Source organism: Pieris rapae, chromosome 13 (genome assembly GCF_905147795.1).
Source record: "Pieris rapae chromosome 13, ilPieRapa1.1, whole genome shotgun sequence".
Lineage (NCBI taxonomy): Eukaryota > Metazoa > Arthropoda > Insecta > Lepidoptera > Pieridae > Pieris > Pieris rapae.
In genome coordinates, this window is record NC_059521.1 from 9,896,301 (window position 1) to 9,909,808 (window position 13,508).

Consider the following 13,508-nt stretch of genomic DNA (forward strand, 5'->3'; position numbering starts at 1 on the left):
TAGAGCTGAGTGCCTTTTAAAGATTTCACAATTTATAATATCTGACAGAAATTTTTACAGTTTATTTATACTATGGTAATCTGGAGTTGAAACGAGAAATCTAAAGCGGTTAATATTTTTTTCGAAAACTGACCAGGATTTATTAAGAAGTTGAACGAAAATTATGAAATCTTAGGTGAACTTTTCCAGGATGTTGATTCAAATATATCATGTTGACAATATATAAAAAAGTCTTGTACTAAATAAATTGTAAACCCTTTAAACATATTTATTACAATTGATTTTCATTAAGTTAAAATATGAAGAACTTATATGATAACTTTAAGAAATCTTAAAGAAGGATTAGCTTTTACCGTGGTTTAGAAAACTGTAGTTGCTTCTAGAATTTTTCAATGCACTTTAGATTTTAGGCACGTATTTAGTACGTGTTAGGAGGAAGAAGGCTAAGCATTTAAATGAAATGTGGCAGAATGAACGATCCTTGGTTATTTTAAAAACTCAAGAAAATATGCATAATTAATTCACAATCTAATATTTTTGAAAATAATTTTACAAATAATAAATTATTTTATTTATTTACCGGCTTCAAAAATCGATAGAGATTACTGATTGAGACGCGTATGTTTTATCTATGATAAGCTTATTCTTATCCATTAAGCAGTGTTGGCCTAGTGGCTTTAGCAAGCGACTCTCATCCTCGAGCCCCGGCTTCGCACCTAACCTACATGCCTTTTAGATTGACAAATAATCATGAAACAGATACAGAAATTTGAGGCCAAGGCCTAAAAAGCTTGTGGCGCCACTAGTCAATTTTTTATTATTATTATCCTTATATAAATAATAATGTTAAGTTTTATTTTTGATTATTAATAACCCATAATTACTTTAAAATCGTCTCTTAATATTCATCAAGGAGACTGCTACGCCAACGCTACGAAGATACTACGTTCATAATGCAAAACTAATTTTAATTTGATGAACCTCGAACTAATTTTGTTTAGACATTACTTTGTTGTCTATTTTATTACTATTCAGTTAAAGTAAAATATTTAATCATAGGATTCAATTTATGCACAATCAATGAAGAATTAAATGATATTATCTGACTTCAAGATAAGAGGTTTTAATCGGTTTTTGTGTCACCAAAGACGCCTAGGTTAACTTCGATAGTTTTTTGATAGCTTCAGTGCTTAAGATTTTAAGAACTTAAGAAATTAAATTGGATATACATGGTATATTTTACATAAAAGTAACCCAAATTTTCTGGATGCGGAAATCTTCTGGATGCGGAAAATCAAATAAAATTAATTTAATTAATCAAAAAAAATTAAATCTTCAAAGTAATGTGTTTTATTCAGTTAGACTTGAGAATCAAAATGATATCCATACGATGTATTCTTCGATATATGGGCACTAGTTAGTACACATATCCTCGTTGTTCAGAAACCACTGAACACAAGAATAGTTAGATATAACTCATCTTTCTAAATTGATTTTGGTTTAATATACAATAGAACTGTTTCAATGCGACCATATTAGTTAAAAGCTAGAAGTAATTAAATGTCAGGTGTAATCTTTGTACTCTGCGCCAGGTAAAAACAATTGAACAATAATTTGACACCTGACAATCTATAACAATACAATAACTTCAAATACGCAATATAAAAATATTGTGACAAATGTCTTTAACAGTCATATTTTATTTATACACGTATTGAAATATGTATGCTGTGTACTTAAAGTTTTTAGATTAATCACTATTATTTCGATGAAAAATAAGATTGGTCTTCCGTGCGTTAGCGTGTACTATGTTATTGTTCGTGCGTGTTTTATATGTTGCACTGTGTACAATGTTGGAAAACAGTCTATTGTAATATGAATTAATTAGATTTTTTGTTTGTAATGAATAAACTCTGAAATTCCAATTTTAAACATTCTTTTATTTATCTTATAATCAGCTCGTAATATAACAATACTGTCATCGATCCCAAGAACTGTTACGGGTTTGAATTTAAAAGTTTTATTTGGTTGGATAATTCATTTAATGATGTTACGATACTACAACTCCAGTGACTCGCGTAAAATCGTACAGAGACATGAACTGCTACATATATGGCTAGAAATTGTTTAATAACGGTAAAGATTGATGTTAATTATTCGAAGTGACCTTAGTTAATTCCTAATTAATAGAATAAAAAAATACGTCAATTCAACGTATAACATATCTATATAACATATCAAGCTTGGCTAAGGACTATTATACAATGAATTATTATTTATTGATTTAAAAGATGTTTGGAAATGAATTCAGTTTTCACTTTTGTAATTTTTAAAAATTAAAAAAAAAACGTTGTTAGTCATAAATGTTTTTACTTAAATTATACAGATTAATTACAAATAACAATGTTCTGGTAACAACGTTAGATAAATGCGTCGCAAGCCAAACGCATAGGCCGATCGTGCCTCTCTATCGCTTGTTCCGCGCTCTCGCTTGCACGCTCGGTTTAGGCGGAACGTGACAATGTTTGATGTTTCTTCGCGCATGCCGCCGGCGTTCATCGATTAAAAGAGGTTATCATGTCGAAGTTATTCCGGCTGGGTTTATTTCTTAACAGAATATGACTCACTATGAGTTCTTGTATTGTCCTAAAACAGTTTTGGTCGCCACGGGACGTTACCCATGAAACTTTCTATGAAATATCGTGTTTTCGAGTTTTGAAATCTTTCAGAAATGTAATATCTTACTTCTTTTGTTATCTAGAGCGTTGTAATGTAGTATTTTCATATGTATGTGTATTCCATGTATGTCAACATATATAAGGACATGAATGCAAAATTTAGAACAGTAAACACTGACGTTTGGAAATAAGCCATGGGGATTCTGTGATTGTTCAATACTTACATTTTATAACATCAACAATTTTCGTCGCCTCAACGATTTTCCGGTATCATCTGAAATATAAAATTAACCTTAATTAGAGAAATTTTTCGTATAAATGGTTTCATGGTCCAAATACCTTTATCTCATTAGTAAAAGTATTTACAAATTCAGCACAAGAGCAGAATATATGTTCCTATATTACGCTCTAGGAAACCGAGCGTCTAAACAAAAACTATTGTGGTTAATTCGTTAGAGCGAGACACATGGTAAATATGTTATAATAATAAAAACAATCTTTATTTATTTTTCTCACAAAAACTTCATACTTAAACAAGGTACAGTTATTAATTATTATAAATAAATAATAATCTTTCTTCAATTCAGGGAAATGCTTGTTTGTGTGAGACTGATGCCTGCTAAAGATAAGACTGCCTGTGTTACAGGTAATCAGGCCTCCACCACTTCAGATCGACAGGTCTTAAAAAGTAGTGAAAATTTATGCTGAATAAACCATTATTATTATAGTAGGTTGCAACATTAACAAAACCTTAAAAATCTTAATCATACTATAAATTATTACCTAACATTTTACTTAAAATTTAGTGTCAACAACCCAACTATTTAATTATGGATAGCATTTCTTCTGTATCTTCATAGCTGAGCCATAGTTTTAAATATTCTTATCCACACACAACTTGCTTTAAATCTCCTAAGCCAATCTAAAATTGTAAGTAAGAAGTCAAACAAAAGTACTCGTAAACATAAAATTTTCTGTGATTCTCATCTGGAGTTTATGAACTAAAACGAAAACTATGAACTCAGTAGCGACAACTTTAAAATTATATAAAAGTGGTTTAATTTCACGACTTAAAGCGTACGCCAGCTTATTATTATTAAAACGAATTAAACTTGTCACTTTTACAACTGAGAAAAGTTTACAATTACATAATAAATTAAAGTGATTCTTTTCAATTGCAAAACAAAAAGAAACCAATTTTCCCATTATATATTTATTATGTATTAACAATATGTTACATTACAATAGAAAAATGGAACATAGTTAAATGAAAAGTTGAGCAATTGGCGGCCTTATCGCTTTCAAGCGATCTCTTCCAGGCAACCACAACCAGAACGTATTATGGAGTACTTTTTTGTAAAACCAAAATCCTCATTACAGTAAAAAAATAGTACAATAAATAATATTAATTAATTAATGGCCTTAATTATTTGTGTAGTACTTCTCGTTTCATATTTATTCTATACAGACGATGTTGTAAAGATAAGTGCGCCTCTCATATTGATAAAATGTGTCTATTCATAAAAAAAATTATAGATTCAGGGGACAATTTAGGAAAGGCATTACTTGTACATTAGCCAATCACGTGAGCAAAAATTCGTGCAAGTTAATTCGAAATCGATTATCCAAAATAAATACTTATATAAGCACTAGCGGATCCGACAGACGTTGTTCTGTCTACACGTCTTTAATTTCAAAATTTCAATTTTTAATAAGCCATTTTGATGAAAATTATTATTCAAATGTTATGACAATATCTAACGATCCAGCACATGGTCACACACGATATAACACAATGATAACAAAACTTTTTTTAAATTTCGGGACAGACTAAAATTAAAATTCGAATATTATTTAAAATTTGACACTGCGATGGTAGCGCCGTCGGTCGGATCCAATGTTCAAACATTCCAAAATCAACAACAACTAATAAATTGAAAATTAATTAAAAAACATTGTCCAGCGGACAAAATTGTGAATCTAAACCATTCCCAGATCCCCTTGAACACACACAAAAAATTTCGTCTAAATCGGTCCAGTCGTTTAGGAGGAGTTCAGTCACATACACACGCACACAAGAAATATATATATTAAGATAATATAGTAGTTATATTTACTAGTAGTGGTTCAAAAAATGTCTTCCAAAGAGGAAAAGCTAGGAAATGATAGGAAAACGGAAAACACCACGTATTTCCGTACGTAGTCGTTTCGAGTCGTTGCATTTTCTAAAGCTGACTTCACAGTGAAGTCTAGATCACACTTTTGTTAGATGATTCTTACTAATTGATGTTTGACATTTTGATTCCGTAGAAATATATTTCTAATAAAGTAATATATTACAGATATAAAAAGGAAAAATATACTACAAAACCAATTGTATCTTTTAAAAGATTTTTGTTTAATATATATAAATAACACACTGCTATTATGCAAGTCGTTATTTACCCTGAAATATGTTAATTATACATTGTAAGAAATGCAAATATTAATCTAAAACAAAAATGTTACATAAAATTATTATATTGCCTAAAATAAACACACCTATGGTTAGGTAGTGAAACCTTTTCAGAGGATTTCATGTGAGTATTTTAATTGGCCTGCCGTACTCAGATTTCAGTTCCTGACAGATGCCACGATCAGCCTTCAATAAATAAAACACTACTATATCAGTACGTGGGTAAGACTGAAAATTTTTAAAACCGGCCAGTTACAAACATTGCTAATGAAAACTTTTTGAATTTCAATTTTAGAACTCTTTGGTAAACTTATATTGCATTCATTTATCGTTATTAACCATCATTGGCAACATACAAGTTATTGAGCGGAATAACTTTGTTTAATCGCAATTATGACTCAAAAGCGTTATCCAATCAATTAGTGAGATACTGAGATATTATTTTGTAGATAATTAATTGCCTTAACATTAAAATAACCTTTGATATTATCAGAGCTATTAATATTATGTTAGTGAAGAGGTTATTTTGAGATGCTCGCTTGTTCTTAACGTAATTAAAAGGCTTGCTTTGTCAACGTTAATAGTGGTATAAAAATAAAAATAAATATTTCTCACGGTGATTTTGTTCCTGTGAATTCAGCGAACACTCCATTAAAACACAAGATAATTATAATCAAAAAAGGAACTATAAAAAATCCAAATCTGTTAAATATAAGTTTTAATAGGTAGTGTTATAGATTTTATTTATCCCCCTTGCTACGATCCTATCATACGACATACGTCTATCGCTTTATCCACTTCCATGATATTCAGTATGCATACTCGTCCGACATGGGAACTTTTAATTTGTCCCTTCTCTACCTCTTGGATTTAGTCCAGGTATTTACGACATGGCCTACCCAATCCGATTCCATCATCCACTCTAACCGTTCATTCGTTCTACATGGCCTAACCAACCAAGGATTCCCTTTCGTATGCCATTACATCCTCTTTTAACCCACACAGAGATAACTGTAAATACAATGTTTAAGTCTAAAGAAGAAGATCTAATCATTTAAAAATCAATTTATACTGCTAAATAGTCTTTTGAAAAGTCAAACAAAAGTTAAAAAGTGTATGAAATGTATTTCATACAAATTAAATATTAAATACGGACTAATTTAAGAAACAAAATAATATTACGCTAATACAGATGTTTTCACGTCTTCACATTGTTCTGTGTGTCTCTTATTTTAAGGACATACTTATATTAGCCGGTAAAATCTTATCATAGACGAAACAGTTGGGCAGTGTGTTCTAGCCCTATTGTCGTGTCTGTGAACAATTGGGAAAGAGTTTTCAATTTCCGTTAAGCTACGTTTAAAGGAAATAGCCCGTTTAGGCCTTTCGATTCAATACGTATCGTGAATTGTTTAGTTTATATTTAACACCTTTATAAAATTACTACCACCTCTAAATCTTAGCTTTAGAGTTATGAATCTGATTTGGGTTCGTTTGTTCGAAAGCCTTCTGTACCTACATTTCTACTATAAAAATATATTTAGTAAAAACGTTTAAGTAAAAGATTTTTGTAATTAAAATTGAAAAGAGACAGGAGAGTACTTATCTTAAAACTTTTTGAACTTATTTAGTTTTTATAAATAAGCATTTGTAAATAAAACTCTTATAAATTAAAATAAGAATCATTGTAATTGGAAGGCACATTTCCAATTCTGTCAAAGCCTTATAGAGTTATTAACTGGGATTAATCTTTAAGCCACAAAATCTCCATTTTAATCCATTGAGATTCAATTTGGTATTCATTTATAAATGGTACGTAATTTTTATTGCAATTAAAATTCATTTTGTTATTGTTAAGAAACATCCACATCTACAAGTCGTAGATTATATAAACTGCTAAAGGCGTATCTTATTGTTAAATTAACATCTTATATTACAGTTTTAACAACGAAATCAAGACGATAGCTATGTCAAATGAACATGCTACTGCCGAGTGTCTGTCATGTTATATGAATTATTTAGTATAAAAATACATTAACCACAATTAATAAGACATGTCTTAACTACATAAAGTATGTGTAGGATTTCGTGTATTTCAAAATGTCAGAGGAATAATTCAATAACTGTATTTAACATGGAGAGTGTTTGGACTAATGAAAACTAAACCTGCAATTGAGTTTCATTATTGGACTTTAAGGTAGATTAGAAAATATCATCCGTATCACCTAGACGTCCATCGTTCCAGAATTGAGTGGCAATTTTGCCGCGCACGACCAATTTGTGGAATCAGGTGCTTACTGAAGTATTAATAGAAGTATAAAATAAGATTTCATAAAATAAAATTTCTATTCGACTTAGGGTCCCTCAAGAAAAGAGCACACCAATTCTTAAAAGGCTGGTAGCGCCTTGCGAGCCCTCTGGCATTGCGAGTGTCCATGGGCGGTATCACTTAACATCAGAATAGCCTCGTACTAGTTCACTCCTTGTTTTATAAAAAAAAAATTAAAAGGCCAGCAACGCACTTACTTCTGGCAATGTCCATCCAGGTGAGCCCGTTTGCATAACATAAAAAAAGCAATGAAATAGCTATTGAATGTTTTGGCCTATTTGATGTCATGATAAAAAAATGTATAGAAGTAAATAAGGGAATCAATATGCGTATGTAATATGTAACCTACGAACAACTCATTAATATTGTATTGTTAGTATGTCATTCACTGAGTAGAATTCGACCGCGTAGAAAATTACTCCCACCCCTCAGGGCTTCTTTAGTTACGAATAAAGAATTGAATCAGACCCTTGGAGTTCTCATGAGTTCCAAACATCGGAACGAGTACAATAATCTGTGGATTAGACCCTTCATATACTGTGATACATTAATCTTGCTGTATATTGTTGGATGAGATTTATTATACGTCAGTATCATGATCCTAATTTATAGGTTTTCTTGCAACAGGTGGTTCGGATCAATAGATTTGGTATTTCATAGTCATAGGATCCATTCTGTCTTAGGAGAGAGAAATACTACAATTATAATATATATTAAAAAACGAATCTTGTTGAATCGTAGGCTGGTCTGTCTATTTTAAGAAAAAAATAAAGTAAAAATGAGAAGGTAGGAGAGGATTAGTTTCAATGCAATTTCGTATGTATATCAAAGTAATAATAATCAAAGCTAGTAAATCTAGTCTAATGACACAAGACAAATGTAGTTCTTATATAGGTAGGTAGTCATTCGTAGATATATCTTTACAAAATAGTATTTTGCGCCAATTACAAAAAGTCATAGAAATACTGAATTCTTACATGGAAATATATTTATTATCCTGAATTGTAGTTGTTATAAAAGCGATTGTTTAACGTAAATTATAATATTCGGTTCTTTTTAAGTCATTTATCGTAATTGGATGAATTGTTTTCTTGTGCTCAGATGGTATTTCGCTTAAAAAATAAGTTTTAACAATTCTTATAAATTGCGAATTCAACCATTAGTGTAATGGATAGGATAATTTTTTTCCGGCTTTACAAATTTAGTATTTTCCAAACACATTTCAAAATACAATATATATTCTCTAACGATAGTTTTTACATAAGGACTGTTCATCAACATAGTATGTGTATGCGGTTGACACAAAAACAATGTGTCGTTAAAAGTGCAGTTTGAAATAGGTAATCACTTTTCTCGTTAACGCAGACAAGATTTGCATATTTCATTAGAATTTAAATACGTTTTTATATAGCTCTTTGCTCTGTTTTTATTAATTGCTCTGGCAAATTAAATGATTTTGTTTTGGTATAAAGTTTTTGAGTGTTCTCATGAAATAAATAAATAAACGAATGGTTATTTTTCTAGTTATTCATGAAATATCTACTTAAATAGTAAGTTTTTAGTGAATGTTTGAAATAATATTAAATTGGACTATTTTTTGCCTGACTTATATTTGCTAAACCGGACTGTGGCAGAGTTATGAGCAGTGTCAGCCAAGTGGCTACAGCGTGCGATTCACATCCCTAAGGTCGTTGGTTTGAACCCTGGCTATACGCTTTAAACATTTCCTCAAACCGTGATCGAATTAAGATCCAAAAATTCGACAGCGACTATCAGGCACAGGATACTGATCACCTACTTGCCTATTAGATTGACAAATGATCATAAAACAGATTCAGACTGAATTGTAACAATCTTTGTTTATTGTAATACGTTTTTTATTACAATTCGGAAGGTGTAGTGTATATTCTGACAAGGTCGGAAAAGACTGGCATATATTTATTTATTTATTTACAGAACTAAAAATAATATAAAACTAAATATTATACAATTACGTTTTTTATTTAATAAATATTCAAAGTATCCGTTACTCGAAAATTGAATTGTTTCGGATTGGTTGGCTGATAAATGAATCAGAAACCTGTCCCTTGAATTGACCCCTAACTATGGCATGAAAATTTAAATTAGATTTAACGAAACGTCTTGAATATTAGAAGTGTACACAGATAAATTACAGAAATATTATTTCTGTATAACTATGTAATAAACACATATCATAATATGGTTTTTTTTCGTAGAAAACAAGTTTCTTACAAAGATATTACATCTTATACCTCTATCGTTCCATTTTACTGAGTTTACACTCATACTGATAATCAATATAAACCGAATAAAGTACCTAAATAAATTTAAAGCTTTTTAATTATTTAAAATAGCCTTTGTCAAAAATTTGTTTTTATCACAGTTATGAGATATCAATGGGGTGAGATTTACATTGCAAAGATACTATTTCGTTGATTTTCTTCCACGGCACAAGTTTTTTGCGCTCAAAAAATAAAAATCTGTAGGATATTTAACACATATTCGAATACATTTAATAGACCAGTGCCGAAGCCTTCAAAAATAGTAAAAAACGAAAAAAAATTACAGTAGGATGAAACCCATTAGAAATGCAGGGGAATATGATCAAAATGAAAGGAAAAATAAATTACGGTCGATCCGAGTTCGGGAAGTGGGAGGGGGGTGACTTTTAAGGGGGAAAAATGGTTTATCTTGATTTCCGGCGAAACTACCAGTCCTATGGAAAAAAGTTAAATGGCAAAGTTGTAGGTCATGAAAAGATCTACAACTTTGATATTTACAATTTTTTCACATAACCTCAAAATTTAGGTGAAAAATTCAAAAAACCAAGTTTTTGGTTTTTTATTTATATCTTTTTTAAAAAGTTTTTTTTTTCTACGAAATTTGGTGAAAATTTACCTTATTATGTCCCAAATATACTGTAATTTATTTGATTAAAAATATTTATTTTTTCGCCTCATTTTAACTTAATATCAAAAAAGCACCCTAATTTTCAATCGAAAATTCTGACGTCAAAATTTCAGCTTTTTTCAAAAAGTTTGGGGGCTTTTTGTTCGTTGAAATATCTACTTTCTGATGGTGTAAAAAAAAATATACATTACTATAGGAAATATAATTAGAAAAGGCAAAAAATTGAAAAAACCTCAAATTCGAAAATTGTCTTTTAATTATGTACAATTTTGAGGTATTTATTAAAATTTACACTTTAATTACTCAAAAAACGTAAGATTTCATGCTTCATTGATAAACGAAAAAATTGCAAATTAAAATATACTTCTATAATTAACAAACAAATAAGTTAATAAAGTTAATATTTAATAAGACATCTACAATATTTTGAAAAAGTTGTAGAATCTTCTGTAAATAATATTTGTAGATGCCTATTTATTGCTGTTTTAAGATAATTTATATACCTGAGTGACCTTCGGTGAATTTTGAATTTTTCTTTGAATAAAGTAAATTTCTCACAAATCACTTAGAGTAACTCAGCCTGCAGGTGTATTTTTAAAAACGATGTTGTACACTACTCTGTATCTCGAATACTGGCTAACGGTTTTTACAGCTGCTACGAAATAGCAGGTAGCAGTAAGGCCCAGACCCTCCTAGGTCCTCCCGACTTCTCAATGAAATAACTTACACTGGGCTAAAATTCACCGAAGGTCACTCAGGTATATAAATTATCTTAAAACAGCAATAAATAGGCATCTACAAATATTATTTACAGAAGATTCTACAACTTTTTCAAAATATTGTAGATGTCTTATTAAATATTAACTTTACTAACTTATTTGTTTGTTAATTATAGAAGTATATTTTAATTTGCAATATTTTCGTTTATCAATGAAGCATGAAATCTTACGTTTTTTGAGCAATTAAAGTGTAAATTTTAATAAATACCTCAAAATTGTACATAATTAAAAGACAATTTTCGAATTTGAGGTTTTTTCAATTTTTTGCCTTTTCTAATTATATTTCCTATAGTAATGTATATTTTTTTTTACACCATCAGAAAGTAGATATTTCAACGAACAAAAAGCCCCCAAACTTTTTGAAAAAAGCTGAAATTTTGACGTCAGAATTTTCGATTGAAAATTAGGGTGCTTTTTTGATATTAAGTTAAAATGAGGCGAAAAAATAAATATTTTTAATCAAATAAATTACAGTATATTTGGGACATAATAAGGTAAATTTTCACCAAATTTCGTAGAAAAAAAAAACTTTTTAAAAAAGATATAAATAAAAAACCAAAAACTTGGTTTTTTGAATTTTTCACCTAAATTTTGAGGTTATGTGAAAAAATTGTAAATATCAAAGTTGTAGATCTTTTCATGACCTACAACTTTGCCATTTAACTTTTTTCCATAGGACTGGTAGTTTCGCCGGAAATCAAGATAAACCATTTTTCCCCCTTAAAAGTCACCCCCCTCCCACTTCCCGAACTCGGATCGACCGTAATTTATTTTTCCTTTCATTTTGATCATATTCCCCTGCATTTCTAATGGGTTTCATCCTACTGTAATTTTTTTTGGTTTCAAAAATTATCGACACTGGTCTATAAGCTTGAATAATAGATTTCAACTATGTCGTTGATATTTGACATTTGAATCCCTAGTTTGAGTAATATCAATCAATCGATACAGTGGCCAAATACAATATCACCAAAGTCAAACACAAAACGTGAACTTTGTATTAATAAAATGTTTCATTGATGTGAGAGTTTGATCGACATTTACTGAATTGGAAATGTTTTTATATTGAAAGTTCGAAAAATAATAATTAGCTTTATATCATTTATTTTATCAGAAAATATAAAATTAAAATGCTTTTCTTAATATGATTTTTAGAGTACATATTTTGGTTTATAATTTTACTGTAGGTATTACACCTTTCAATGGCTGAAAGATGTTGATTTTTTACGAATCCATAATTATTATCTTTAACTATTCATATCAGCCTTTTTTTTTTTTTTTTTTTTTATGAGGTGGAAATGCACTTCTGCAGGCCCGCATCAAGAATCGAACTTAACGCGGGGACTGTGGGGCTGGATCTACACTCAAAACCCTCTGCTATTCAGAGGGGTAGCGAGACCCTACCCACTAAAACCACCTCAGCCCATCACACGCCCTTAAGATGGGCCCTCGGGGTTCGCTAGGCATTCTACCCAAGGGACCCGGGCTTATATCCGACATAGAGAGCTAATCATGACCTGCGGTTCCGGGCTACTCGAGGTCGAGCCCCCAACCTTGAACTACCGGTCCTTCTACAATCATCCCCAGACCTCTCCCTCAGTCGCTCAGCTGCCTCCTTCTGCAGCATTACATGCTCACAGAAGGAGACCATTGCACTCCAGGCCTCCGCGCTCCCTAGCATGGCTATTATAATTCCCGGTAAAGTGAGGTCCGCCCCTATAACCGATACCAGGTCATGACGCTCCCTTGTCCAGGTGACACACTCAGCCACAGTATGCTCCGCCGTGTCATTTGGAGCGCCGCAGTGGTGGCACAACGGATGCATCTCCCTTCTAGGCACCTTATATAGATACCGACCAAAGCATCCATGCCCAGACAATATCTGCGATAGCCGAAACGTCACAGCACCCCAATGTCTATTCACCCAGTCTTTTAGGACTGGGCGGATTGCCCCTACCGTCAATGCACCAGCGCGGGGCGTAGCAAGATCGTCAGACCACCTTTTAAAAAGAATGTCTCTGGCATGACGCCTCACATGCCCCGCTATTTCCCCCCATGTGACGTTCCCGCTATCCATTACCTCGGCCTTCGCGCGGTATGAGGCAGCAATCACTTCTACCTCCCGCTCCCAAGGAGGAGTACCAGCTAACACACAGGCCGCCTCAAACGATACTGTACGGTAGCAGCGAGCTGCCCGAGCCGCGATCACTCGCTGCGGCCTCGAAATGGAATTTCGGGGCTCGAAATTCCAGCGACCATCTAAAACAAGACCAAGATATTTCATGGAGGGGGCCACTGGAATCCTAAGGCCTTCAATCACCAATGCCGCCCCCGAA